The sequence below is a fragment of the Astyanax mexicanus genome, chromosome 20, assembly GCF_023375975.1.
Source record: "Astyanax mexicanus isolate ESR-SI-001 chromosome 20, AstMex3_surface, whole genome shotgun sequence".
Classification (NCBI taxonomy): domain Eukaryota; kingdom Metazoa; phylum Chordata; class Actinopteri; order Characiformes; family Acestrorhamphidae; genus Astyanax; species Astyanax mexicanus.
Window position 1 is genome coordinate 35105438 of NC_064427.1, and position 14985 is coordinate 35120422.

The following is a 14985-nucleotide window of genomic DNA, read 5'->3' on the forward strand; positions in this document are numbered from 1 at the left end:
TTGAGTGGTACTATATATGTATATACAGCTCTGAGATTTGTTAAAGTGCTTGATTGGATTTTACAAACATTTGGTGATATTGTGATAAAGATTAATGTAGAAAAAAATTCATTATTGTACATCTCTGACTAAAAAAACATGAACTGAACAGAGTAGATGGTGCCTTATAAAAAGACACACACAAAGAAAGAAAGAAAGAAAGGCACATATCCGAATGCAGTGAGACGGAGAAAGAAAGCGAGACGGTTGCTGCGCCTGGGAGCGGGGTGCAGGGTGCAGCCGGTAGGATCCTGACCCCGAGGCGGTGGAGGCCGGTTAGGCAGGCGGCCCCAGCGCTGGGGATAATTGAGCGCTTGCACTGTTTGGCAGGAGCTCCAGAGAACCCCGAGCGGCGGATCGTGCCGAACGCTGCTGCTTTACAAATCAAGAAGCAGCGAGGGCGGACGCGAGGCCCGGGCGGCGCTCCGCACTCCTTCAGCCAAACAAATGAACTTTTAATAAGAACATCAGCAGCTAACAGGGAGAGGAGAGGCAGCCGCGACCTCTCAGCCGCCGCGCCGCCGCACCGCCGCACTTGTGCAGAGACTAAATTGAGCACACCTAAGGGAGTGTATGATACAGCTGTGTATGTGTGTGCGCATCTGTGAGGGAGTGTGTGTGTGTGTGTGTGTGTGAGAGTGCGTGTGTGCGCGCATGTGGTAAGTGGAAAGAATTGTCGTCTGAATGGCTGAATGTATGAACAGACAGGTATTACAGGTGCAGAAGAAATTCACTCTATTAAATGTAGAGCAAATCGTCATCCACATACAATACAAAACCAAACTGCAGATTTCTTGAGTAACACTAAGTTATGTCAAGGCTAAGAAAAAAAAAAGGCCTTTCTTGGACAAATTCTAAAATAATAATAATAATAATAATAATTTAATTCCTAATTGCTGTTCCCAATCCCAATGGCAGAAATTGACAGAAATATTAATAAAATTAAGAGCTAAAAAAACTTGTATGACAATATATTCAGAGACGATTGAAGGAAAATGAAAAAAATATTAAAGAAAGTCTATTTGTTTTGCTTTTACATATGAAAATAAACAAATTAAAGAACTACTTAACTAAGTAAATAAAAAAATACTTCAAGAAATGTCCGTCAATCTGTTTCCTCAAGTGCAGTTACAAATACCAGAAAAATATTATGATTAAACTGGCTCTCATCAATACCACAAGTTAACAGCACCCAAGACAAGATCCACCTAGTAAATACTTCACAGAGTATTTTTGTTTTGTATAACAATACTAAATGATTCCTTGTGTTCCTTCACAGTCTGGTTGACTTTTTTTGAGACTTTTACACAAAACAATAAACATACATTGTAAAAAATATTAAAATATATAAATAAAAGTAGAAAAACAATAAACAGGAAAAATAAACAGGCTAAAATACCAGCAACTGTGAAATGTTTTGAGGACATACTGAAATTACATTATAGAAATAAATCTTAAATAATAAACAAATCAATAAATTAAACAGAAAACAAAAACATAATACAAATAAATAAATACATTTATTTTACAAATCTCAAAATTAATTAGCTTTAAATAGTTAAATAATGTACTTCCTGAAACAAAATATTAATAAAGTTTCTAACTAAACAAGCTAAAAGTACAGTAGTCCTTAACACACAACTGTGTGTCAACATAGAGAGTACACTCAAGAAAAAAAATCAAGCCCATATTTTTAATGTTTTTAACCCATTATTTCTTTTAATCCAACTGACTTTCAACATTTTAAAAAGTCCATTGTTACTGGACAAAATAAATAAATAAATAAATAAATATATATATATATATATATATATATAAAAAACAAAAGCAAAAAAACATCACAGGTAAGGAGCAAATTATATGAGAAGTTTTACAAGAAGAGGAAAACGACAGAATGAAAGCTGGTGGTGTTGAGCAGTGGAAATAAGCTGCTGTAAGAGGACTGTGTCTCTCGCCCTTTATACCTCTCTTTCTCTGTCTTTGTCCGGTTTAAATCAATCTTGGCAGATTAGCATGCAAAGCAGCGTCAAATTAATTTCTGCTACACAAATATGAGATCAGGCTCGGATCAACCCAAACATCTCTCTCCTAAACAGAGTAATGCTCTTACAGCTCAAAGAGCCACCGTCAATAAGAGCTGTGGGGCTGGGAGGGGTGTAGAGAGAGAGAGGGCGAGGGGATGAGGGGGGTGAGGGGTGTGAGGAGGGTGTGAGGGGCTGAAGTGGGCGATCTATAATAAGCCAGAGCTCAAGTCTGTGAGCTTTGCAGCAGCCAGTCTAATGCATTCCTCCAAAGTTAATCTCATTTTGAAAGCACATCCACTGAGCGGCTCAGAGGGCGGCCGCGGCCAAGGAACCCAAAACGCATTAGAAAAATTCCCAATAACGCCCACAAAAGAGAGACGCAGGGAGGAAAAAAAGGCCAACAATTAGCAATTAGACGCCAACAATGGGCGAGATTCGCTGCGAGAGCAACATATCAAATGCTGCCGTTTCAGCCAGCCAGTCCTGCCACTCTCTCTTGGCAGGAGAGGAGAAGAAAAAAAAAAACTAAATTGCTGCTTTAATCCTCACTGGCTTGATGGGACCATCCCAGCTGCCCAATCTGACCTCTCTGGCTTAAATGCCCACTATTTTAATGCTGGTGGACAAGACAGTGAATCTGTCCACTGTGTGTCTGCTTTAACATAGGGAACACAACTTTACTTATTTAAACCATCTACATAAGTATAATAATAATCCGTAATACTGTATTTTTCACACTATAAGGTCCCAAAAAACGCCAGTGTGCCTTATAATTCTGTGAGCCTTCTGTATGAATTTTACCTGTTTGAATTTAGACTCGAGAGTGGAGCAGTATTAGCATTAGCTGCTAACCGTGCTAAGCGCTAGCTCTTTTGCCGTTCAGAGGTGAGTATTATCGGCCAGTAGCCTGCTCCTATCCCCAGTTAGCACTGCTGGAGCAAAATTAACATTACCCACTAACGGCTAACTCTTTTGCTGTTCAGAGGTGAGTATTATTGGCCTGTAGCCTGCTGGAGCAAAATCAGCATTACCCACTAAGCTCTAACTCTTTTACCATTCAGAGGTGAGTACTATCAGCCTGTCGCCTGCTCCTAAGCCCAGCTAGCACTGCTGGAGCAGATTTAGCATTACTCGCTAACTGCGCTAAACGCTAGTTAGCTTTTTCATCGTTCAGAGGTCAGTATATCAGACTGTAGCTTTCCCGTTTACCATGTTAAAACAAGCTATGTGGGACAATCTGCTAGCTAATATCGCCCTGGGTTACCGGAACACTCAGGGTTCCTCAGTGTAGTGCTGTTGAGCGGCATTAGTGGAAATCTGCAAATCTAAGCAACATCAGAACGCCACTATTAGGCCTCACTCGAACTCTGATAATTCACGTTGCCTTACCATAAGAGCTGTGGGTGTTCCTGAACCATCTATGAATGTAACACTTCAAAATCAAATTAGAAATGGTGCATTTCTGTATACTGCAAGGTAAAACAGTTTCCAAAGAGAATGTAATGTTATTTTTCTGATTAACCACAAATGTACTAACCTCAACATTAAATTTAAATATTTAGAAAACTTAACAAACTCTCAAACCTCTGCTTTGCATCCACCAATTTATTTTAAAAGTCCACAACTTTCTCTACAAGATCCATATGAACACACCCCTTTAAACCATTTCTCTCATTATACCATGGCTGTAGAAATTTAACAATGTGTGAAACAAGCACCCATTTCCCTAATCAAAACTATCCAGGACCAGTTTTACCCTAATTTACAGCTTACTTTTGGTAGCCATTTGTTTCCGGGCTATTCCATCTAGCTTCTGGGAGGGCATGTTCTTTAGAACAGCATGTTATCCAGTATGAAGGCACAAATTTGTCCATTTCACGGAGGTGTAATGCACCGTGTAAGTCCTGGGGATCAGAATTCAAGCAGCATGTCAGAACCCTCAAGCTCTTTCCCCTCATAGGCTCTTGACATATGACCATGGAAACATAGCCAGACCATGAGCATATTTCACCGTTTCACTCTGTTTTATGAAAACATAGTGCTGAAGGGATCAGGGTTCATATAGGATAGGACACAACCTTTTACAAAATGTAAACAGGCTGATTTTGCTCTGAAACAGGACTGTGAAAGTGGGTACGAATCAAGCATGCCTCTGCTAGGGCTAAAACTATATAAATCAGAAATATAATAAAACTATCTGACTTGGTATAATTATGTATACTACAAGATCTAATCTTTACCCACAATACCAGGCTGAAGTGACTCAAGTCTGATTCATTTTACCGGAATGTGACACAGATCAGATTTTTTCAGGGCTGTGTGGACAAATCGGATTTGAGTCACTTTTATATGTGGTACTAGAATCGTTACATATCTGTATATGATTTGTGGACATGAAACATGAATGTAAAAGGTCAGATCAGATTTTTTGCCTGATCTCTATGAATGGGGAGAGAATATTTTGTAATGTTTTGATCAATTATTATTTTTTGTGATATTATGGCTGGATCTGAGTGCTGTGCATGGATCTCTATATTGGCCAAGGCTTTTCAAGAGTGAGGCTTTTAAAGGTGGGGCTTTAGCTATAACCAGACGCCATGTTGAGCATTACAAACATATGTAGACTCTCATGTTTCAACCCGTAACCATCCCGACTTGTGATGTTTGCCATCAGCAGCCGGAGTCTGAGAGAGAGCACAATTGGCCATGCCCCCTCTGGGTGTGTAAATGGCACTCTCTCTCCACATCACTCTTAGCTAATTTATCAGAGTTGGAGTGCTGCGTTTTCTTACCAGCACGCTGCGTGTCTAACTCAGTGATGCTGCATTAGTGGCTTAGTGTTTTAAAGTGGCTGAATTTACTGGGGGTGGAGTAGCATTAGCATTTGCCGCTAACCGCTATTACCCTGTTCAGAGGTGAGTATTATCGGACTGCAGACTGCTACTAACTCTGGCTGGCACTGCTGGAGCAGCATTAGCATTAGATGCTAACTGCGCTAGCTCTTTCGTCGTTCAGAGGTGAGTATATCGGACTGCAGACTGCGCGTTTACCGGTTATAATAAGCTATGAGGGACAAACCACTAGCTTATATTGCCCTGGCTTACCAGAACACTCAGGGTTCCTCAGTGTAGCGCTGTTAGTGGTTAGCCAATGCTAATGCTAATGCTCCAGCCTTAGTGCTATTGCTTAGCTTATTGTAAATAAACTGAAACTCTTTACTCACCCAAATAAACAGTTTTCCGGAGAAAAATCTGTGTAGATTAACATCTAGCGCTTGTTTGACAAAAATATAGTTTTATAAATATATAATGCGAATAATACGGTAAACTGTTTTGCTTAAACTATATTTAAATACAAAGCATCACCTTGCTAAGAGTATCACAATATATACAATAAACTGAAATGTTACCTCAGTACCGTTACACACATTGTATTGCTAGGTTCTTGCCAATACACAGCTCAACAAAACAGAGCAGACTCGTCACAGCTGTAGTCTTTATACAGCATTTCTGGGAGACAACAGGACTGTCCTGCTGACCAGCGAAAGAGCAGCAGGCGGGCCTCCTGAAGGGCGGGGGTCTCTGAAAACCTCTCCTGCCAGCAGAGGATCATTGTAGTGCTACTGATTACAACCGGCTCACCACAAAGAAACACAAAGGGCTGAAAGAGAGAGATCTGGGAGAAGGAGAGAGGCAGAGCTTTCACTGCAGTGTGTGTGTGTGTGTGTGTGTGTGTGTGTGTGTGTGTGTGTGTGAGAACACAGATCACAGGCCGCTGAGCCTAAAGGGTCACTTACCCAAAGACTGAAGTGAGGGAAGAGAGGGGGTCAGAGAACACACGGCCACCATCAGAGAGATCAGAGAAGGGGATGGACAGACAGACTTACACACACACACATACACACACATACACACACATACACACACATACACACACATACACACACATACACACACACACAGATAGAGAGAGAGAGAGACACACACACACACACAGATAGAGGGAGAGAGAGAGAGAGAGAGAGAGAGAGAGAGAGAGAGAGAGACACACACACACACACAGATAGAGAGAGAGAGAGAGAGAAACACACACACACACACAATAGCAGGATTTGGCCAGCTAGTTCTCTACTCTACCACCCTGAAACTGCCTTTAGTCCCTCACTCTATTTTCAAACAGGGCCTGATGAAGATGTTCTCCAGCAGTGTGTTTGCAGTCATACGGGACAGAGCAGGCCGCGGCCTCTCTGTAGAGAACACATCATCTTAAACTGGCACTTAGGAACACTACGGGCTGTGACTCGGAACGCTAGGGAATGCAGCTGACTTGATTAATTACTGGCATAATTATTTTACAATGAAATTATCTTGTACAATTACAGGTGAATTCAATTTTAAAATTTAAAATGTAAAAATATAGAATATTGAATTTAATATTTTAGTTTGGACTGAAGTTTCAGCATTTCTCACGTTCTAAAATGGTAATGCTAATGTACTAAATGTAAAGAGCCACTGACTGAATTAAATGATCATACTGGTCTGTGCAAATTGTAAATAAAATGCTTATTATCTGGTCAGGTATTCTACATTTACTTTACCAAGCTGAAGAAACTACACAAAATGTTACACAGATCCAATTATATTCAGGGCTGTGTGGACATATCAAATTCAGATTTTAATCATTTGAGTTTCATATGTGGCATTATAATGAACACGTATCCGATTTGTAGGCAACATGAATGTAAACGGTCAGATCTGATGTCAGTGTTGACTCCCAGCAAGAATCAGATTCCTCTTTGCATTTACTGAATGTGCATCAGATAGGAGAATACACACAACAGATTTCTGTTCATCAATAACTATCAATATTATTTTTTTCCTCACAACAAACCACTGAACATTTTAAGCCAGATTCTGTCAGGAAGTCCGAATTCAGCATAAAAAAGAAAAACATAGCAAAAGATGTTCGTTTCAGGGATTTTCTTTATAGTCTATGCCAGTTATTTATTTATTTATTTATTCATTTATTTGCTCCCCAGCTATTCAACTGAACAGTACAGTTTAAAATAGTTTGATGATGAATGTGATAGATTAATTCATCACAAAGCATGTAATCAATTTGATTACTTTTAATCACCTGACAAAAACATTAAAAAACTAAAAATCCGAAATGTGACAAGCAGAATTTGCCAAAACAAGATATTATTAAAGGGAGCATTTTACATATTAAAACTTTCATTTTTCAGACATTTGTAGATATCGGACACTGATATCGGAATTAAATTGCATTAACCAAAATTAAGAACTGTAATAATACTGGACATTTTGTTCAGTGAGTCTCTAGCTGCATAAAACACAACAAATAGCACCTTAAAAAACTAAATATAAAATATCATCTATCCTCCACACAGAAAATCACTGCAAACACAGACTTCTGACTGCCCAGCAAATCCCAGAAAAGAGGCACGTTATAGCCCATTCCTGGCATCAATGTGCATCTTTAAAAGTGGATTTCCTCCAATTAGCATAAGCATATTAGTATTGATCAGTGACTGGCATAAATGTGATGATCAATAGAAGAGCTCTAATCTGGAAATGTGATTAATTGGAATAATCCTGTTTTCACAAGAGGAGTGCAAATTATCATTTTCAAACAGCGCCTTGAAGCTGATCAATCAGAATTGTCCTCCATTACGGAATCAAGCAGGACACATCCTCTCTCGCCCCTCCGTCTCTCTCTCTCTCTCTTCAGAGCTTAGTCTTCAGATAGTCCTTATTCAGCTGAATTTAAAGTGATCAGAAAAAAAACAGCAGCACCAAAAATAAACCCATTTAAAAGCTTTAGCTCTAAAGTGTCTATATTGAGGAACACTGAACGTTCCTTGCTGAAACGATACGATACGAGGGAAATGAAACAGCAGGGTTTTGATATGGGCCAGTTCAATATGCTCTACTTTTTTCTTTATTAGTGTGTGGTCTCTTCATTTTCATTTAAAGACATCTAAAGACTTTGGCTTAAGATTCTGAGTGTGTGTAGAAGACCAGTAGACTTTGGGTGTATATGTATATAGATGTACATAAAAAAATGCTAAATATTTATTCTACAGAAAAAGGACTTTTAAAAGGATTTAGTTAATTCATTTTGGGGCATTTCTTTGGTCTATTCATCATAAAATATTGTTTTTTGAACTCTTAAATCTTTATGAATATGAATTGTTTTCTTTGCATTATTTGAGGTCTGAAAGCTCCGCATCTTTTTTTGTTATTTCAGCTATTTCTCATTTTCTGCAAATAAATGCTCTAAATTACAATATTTTTATTTGGAATTTGGGAGAAATGTTGTTTGTAGATTATAGAATAAATCAACAATGTTAATTTTACTCAAACACATACCTATAAATAGCAAAATCAGAGAAACTGATTCAGAAACTGAAGTGGCCCCATAAGTTGTATAATATTTTCTTATAGCTTTAAACGTAGAATATCAATTAATTTCTCTAACATTCTTTAAACTGTTTTAAGATATATATTTTTTTAAGAATTAAAAATGAATGCGCAGTGTAAGTGGTGGTGAGGATGCTTATGGTTTTAAAAATATGCTTTCACTTTACACAGCTGTGCTCTCGGGAATAAAAAAAATAAATAAAGTAAGGGAGGCCTTGCACTCAAAAGGCCTTGAAAGAAAGTTGGAAGTTGGAAGTCCTCCTTAACCAAAGGCTTAACCTGAGTCAAGGCCGAGTCAAAATGATGTTGTTAAAGCTGAGACCAGACTTCAGTACTAGTAGTACTTGACAGTAAGAAACTAATTGGATGTTAAGGAGCGTGATGAAAAGTGTAAAAGAAAAGGAAAATTGCAACATTTTCATAAAAGCAATAAAACTGGAATTGTAGATTTAATTCCATGTAATTGTGGAGCATTTCTTTTGGCCTATTTGTCATTGAATGTTTATATAGCAGAGAGATCAGCTGGTATTTTTTTTAAGAGTACTTAAATAAAATTGTAGTTAAATTGTACGAAAGGGAGACTTTGCCATAAGACTGACATAAAACGGTGCATACTTAATGTACAGACATTTTATATAGTGTGTGTGAGTGTGTGTGATTGTATGAGAGTGTGAGCCCCTCTCCTCTGTGCCTGACCCCGGCCTCCGCTCTATTCCTCCGCTCGGCGGACATGTAAACTCTTATTCCTGCGCTCTGAGCCAGATGGTCCAAGAATATGAAATAAGGGCTCATAGCATCTGCTTACAATTTCAGATAATTGGCCCTAGAGCATGCGAGGTCAATTGGACCACTTTTGCTTTATGTACAAACCTGCTGCTTTAGTAACTGTGATCCCCTCCCTCCCCCCGCTCGCACTTCCAACACAGCATCGGTGTTTTTCACAGGAAACAGAGTCTAATTCTGCGCAGTGTCCGTTTGGATTTGGGATTCGCTGTTAAAACAAGCGCTGATTGCAGCTACGAGGGTCCACAGTGGTGCCTCAGTCTGCAGCGGCCGAGTGTGTGTGTGTGTTAATTACTCTCGCTGAGGAAGAGGAGGAGGTGTTTGACTGCCCTGCTTATGCTTCCACCAGCACTCAAACACACCCAACTCGCGTGAGGAGCTCGCACAAACCTGCGCTGCTCTTAACGCCAAGAACACAGTCATTTGCAGAGGAAATAAATCATTATGTAGCGTTATGTGATTATAATATAGCATATCTTCAGCTGAGGGAGAATTTAAACATCGGTGACTGACGTTAAACTCGATCTGGAGGATGGAAAACATTTTCTTTACAGTATCGTCGCTCTGGAAGTAACTGAATATGAAATAGAGAAAGAGAGACAGAGAGAAAATACACATTAAAGCAGGTTTAAAGCTCTAAGCATCTAGTATCAAGTACAAAGTTTGCCAGCTCAGGAAAAGTAGCATTAAACTGATGTGTATTAATGTACAAGTCTGTATGTGTGTGTGGGGCCCTCTTTGAATGCATGTGTAACACAAAAATCTCCCATAGTGAACCACCACAAGCAAACAAACTGGACTTAACAGACTATCCAGTGCTGGCTAAAAATAATAATGATAAATGCAGCTTATTTCTGAAAAGTAGAAATACAGGATATTTAAATTTTATTCAATTTTGCTGCTTGATGTCAAAAAAGTTATCTATTATACCACTTAATAAAAGCATTATTAATATTAACATTAATCATTTACATGGTCTAGTAAAATCTGGTTAAATTACAGTAGTTTTTTATTTTGCAAAAAAAAAAAGTCGAATCTCTCAAATAATTCAGATTTAAATTAAATCAATCAATATTTTTAGATTTTTTGTTTTCAATGGTGTAGGAAATCTGTAAACAAAAAGATATGATAATGATACTGCTAAAAATAAACTGGAAGTTTCCATTAAATAAAAAAATATGGGTTATCTAACTCGAGATTTAATCTCAATTTCTAGATAACGATTAACTCTTGATGTTCATTTCATTTTAATTTAACTCTCAATATCTCAGTATTTCAGTGTTGTCATTTTACAATAATTGTTTTTCATTCTAATTTAAAACTGTATTGAAATCCTTCAGGATTTGTTAACTGAAACATATGAAGAATGCACACATCTCTTGTTGTCAATTCCAAATAAAAATATTGTCATTTAGAGCATTTAATTGTAGAAAATGAGAAACGTCTGAAATAACAAAAAATGCAGGGCTTTCAGATTTCAAATAATGCAAAAAAAAAAAAAACAAGTTCATAGTCATAAAGTTTTTAAGAGTTCAGAAATCAAATCACCATCTTGGCATGTTCTGCTCCACCAGTCTTACACACTGCTTTTGGAAAAATGTATGCCACTCCTGGTGCAAGAATTCAAGCAGTTCAGTTTGGTTTGATGGCTTGTGATCATCCATCTTCCTCTTGATTATATTCCAGAGGTTTACAATTTGGTCAAATCAAAGAAACTCATCATTTTTTAAGTGGTCTCTTATTTTTTTCCAGAGCTGGATTTTTTTTTACTGATTTAATACAGTGTATAAATATATTAAAACCACGTAAAGAAATATATTATTTATTCTGTGTTATAAAGAGAGTGCCGAGGCAGGGGTGCAGACTGCGGCCTGCAGGGAGGTGTCCTGGCCCCGTGCTCTGAGGGCCATTGGGATGCCGGCCCAGTTGTGACCTTGTGAGAACGCTGGCCTGTCTCTCAGACTGCCTATTATTAGTCTGTGCTGGTCAAACAAAGCACTAATACTCTGACCAAACACACCGCACCCCCCACCTCTCTCTCTCTCTCACACACACACACACACACACACACACACACACACACACACACACTTCACACCGAGCCCCCACACTCACACAGCTTCCCCCTTTCAGCTCCGTCGTCAATATAAGCGTCTTCACCCGCAGCACACAGCTCACCCAGCGCCACACACCCCAGCCAAAGCCTGCAGCGCTTTATTACTCAGCCCACTATAGACCCCTCCTTATCCCCTCTGAGACGGAGAGACAGAGATGAAAATATCAAGCTAAAGAGACAGGAGACAGTTATTTTGTTCTTTAAGATTTTTAGCAAAAAAAAAAAAAGTGAAACTAAATAAATGATATAATACGGAGATTAATTATAACCATCTAAATAAATCATGAATCACAGATATACAGCTCTGGAAAAATAAATTAAGAGACCACTTCTGATTCTGAATCAGTTTCTCTGATTTTGCTATTTATAGGTATATGTTTGAGTGAAATGAACATTGTTGTTTTATTCTAAAAACATTTCTCCCAAATTCCTATTTTTCAGAAATCAATATTTGGTGGAATAACCCTGATTTTTAATCACATTTTTTCTGCATCTTGGCATGTGCTCCTCCACCAGTCTTACACACTGCTTTTGGATAACTTTATGCCTTTACTCCTGGTGAAAAAATCAAGTAGTTCAGCTTGGTTTGATGGCTTGTGATCATCCATCTTCCTCTTGATTATATTTCAGAGGTTTTCCATTTGAAAAAAAAAAAAATAATAATAATTTTTAAGTGGTATCTTATTTCCAGAGCTGTATGATCTTATATTTGGTGTTTTTTTTACCATAAGCTTTTAGTACAGCAGCAAAAAATATTTTCACCAATGAAATTCAGCACGTTTTAGGAACTGATCTATTTCTAGGAGTTGTATGTAAGGATATGAACACAATAGACTCTTAATACAATATACCATTACACATTGTGTATTATTTTAATGTCTGCATTTTAAGCCCCTTTTTTCATCTTTTTTGTGTTTCACGTGGACAGTTGTGAATAAAGTAATCGCTTTCAGATGTGGATTAAACAAATTTACGGTTAGTTTGTGGTCAGAATGTAATCTGACCTCAACGTGACCCAACTACGGGGTATACTGAACAAGTATATATATCATGCACAAATGATCCAGTTTGTTCAGGTCCATTAGCATCTCACCTGATTTACCTTAATTTACCTTAAAAATATATTAAACCACACACAACTACATCTATTTTGCAGGTTTTTTGAATATGCTGAGACTAGGCATGTGCCATATCATATTAGTAATATTGAAATTTAAATAAGAATTTGAACAAATGTATAAAAAAGGCAGTATTCTGTCTTGAATAAGGTATATTATTTTCTATGGAGCTTTAATGATATATTTTGCATAGTATATTTTTAGTGTGTATGCATTCACTACATATTTTGCACTAATATTTTGGTACATTTTTTCTAAGTAATTTTTATATTACTTTATTTATTCTGTAGCATTCTTATTTTGTACATTTCTTAGTTTCTGCCAGAGACTGTAAAAAAGATGGACGCCGTGTCACCGTTCCCATTCATTCAATGAAAATGAAGCCAAAATCTTCCACCATGTTGGCGATCCTGATACCCGAGTCTGCGCAGTAGAGACCAGAGGAGGGAGAAAGACTGTGGAGAGACAGCCTACTCATTTAAATAACCCCGCCCCTGAGGGCTGCCTCCACAGAGCTCATACAGTCTATGATCCCGCCCATCCCACCCCCGGCTAGGTGTAACCCAGCCCTTTTACAATAACCACACCTTTTTGAATAGAGCTGAATAACGTTTTAAAAAACGAGTTCTGTGGGGATGTAAAAATTAAAAATTTAACAATATAAGAAGAGGTTACACTAGCTGTTGCATTTAAATAAAGGAGGTAGAATTACAGTATATTAGAAAAAAACATAATTGAAAGTTGTCTGTTTTGCCATTGAAACCTATGGGGATGGGTGGAGTTACGCAGCTTTCTGAAACCGAACAGCAGGGGGCGCCCGACCTGTGGTGGCTTCACTTTTGAGAGACGATGCTCTGTCCAGCTATACACAGTCTATGGTTTCTGCTGAATGTTTTAAATGGGTATTTGTAAATGAAATAAATATTATTTGTATTTAAATTCATTAAAAAAGAACATTTTAGTGTTTTGTCCATTAACTTATATCTCTAATACTATAATAGTGTTTTGCAAAAATAATCTGAAATATTGTGGTATAATTTAATATGGCTTGGAAAAAAATTATACTTACGTCCACTGAAAGCTATGACGTTTTTTCTCCTTTTTTTAATAACAGTGACAAAATAAAGTTATAAGAAAAAACATGCAATATGATCATTTTTGTTTTCAATGTTACTAAATTATTGTTGACTAAATTATGCACGTTTATTAATAATTAAACTTTTAACACATAGCCAGCCTTAGCAGTGAATGGGTCATGAACCTGATTTAGAACAGTTCATTCTCTCTCTCTCTCTCTCTTTCTCTCTCTCTCTTGGTGTCTGTAAAACACTATAAAAGCAGGTAGAGAGCTCAGTAAAGATATGGTGGTCAATGCGAGACTCTTAGGAGTAGAATAATACTACTTAATCAGACTGTAACAGGGGACATCTGGAAATTACTCTCATAATCAAGCGAGGGGGAAATCAAACTGTAGTTTCTTTTCCTCCTTCGCCCCCGTTTTTTTCGTTACCTCCTACAACCCTAATGACAACACTGTCACTTCCAATCACTTCAGCTGCGCTCCACCATCCATTTTTCAAACTTTATGACAGCTCTAATGGCTCCCACCTGTGCCTGCGATCCCGCCTGTTGACTGGCGAGTTCCCGGTGTGAAGGGGAGCCGCAGACAAAGAGCTCCATTAGGCGCGGCCGGCCCTACTGCGCTGAGCTCACTCATGCATTAAATTAGTTCCAGCTCGGATCTCTGATCGCCTCCCCCCCGCACCACACCGTACTATTGAGAGGAGCAGGCTGAACGAATCTCAGCTCTGAGGACTGTGTCACTTCCATGGCGGCCACCAGCGGTGGCATTAGTACCACTTACTGTACTTCCAGTAGCGACCAACAGAGCTTTTATGGAGAAACTAATAAAAAGATTTTAAAGATGAAAAAAGATAGGCTCTGCATTTATTAGCTGGTTTATATGGAAGTTCATTCCTGCCACCTTAAAACAAGAAAAAACAGCGCATTTTTGTATTATTAAGTAAACTGCTATCTCATTATTCTTAGAAAGCAAGTCATTATTTTGAGATACTAAGTCATAATTTTGAAAAAGTAAGTCACTATTTTGAGATACTAAGTCATAATTTTAGTTAATAAGTTATTATTTAGTGAGTAACTGAATTGCAACTCTTATGCATTCAAGATACAAAGACAGGTCGATATTTACCAAGTTCTGTAGTCACAAACTATTTTTTGCCCATGAATAACAGTTTTAATAAGTTAGTGTAGAAGCTTAGCTATACAGCTCTGGACAGAAATAAGAGACCACTTAAAAATTATGAGTTTCTTTATTTTACCTCTGGAATATAATCAAGAGGAAGATGGATGATCACAAGTCACCAAACCAAGCTGAATTGCTTGATTCTTTGCACCGGGAGTGGTATAACGTTGTCCAAAAGCAGTGTGTAAGACTGGTGGTG

At 38.0% G+C, this 14985-nt stretch overlaps 1 protein-coding gene across 3 annotated transcripts in view; it reads right to left on the reverse strand.

The window, feature by feature from the left end:
• hlcs (holocarboxylase synthetase (biotin-(proprionyl-CoA-carboxylase (ATP-hydrolysing)) ligase)) overlaps window positions 1-14985 on the reverse strand; it is a 48282-nt gene that overhangs the window by 16545 nt on the left and 16752 nt on the right. The window lies entirely within an intron of this gene.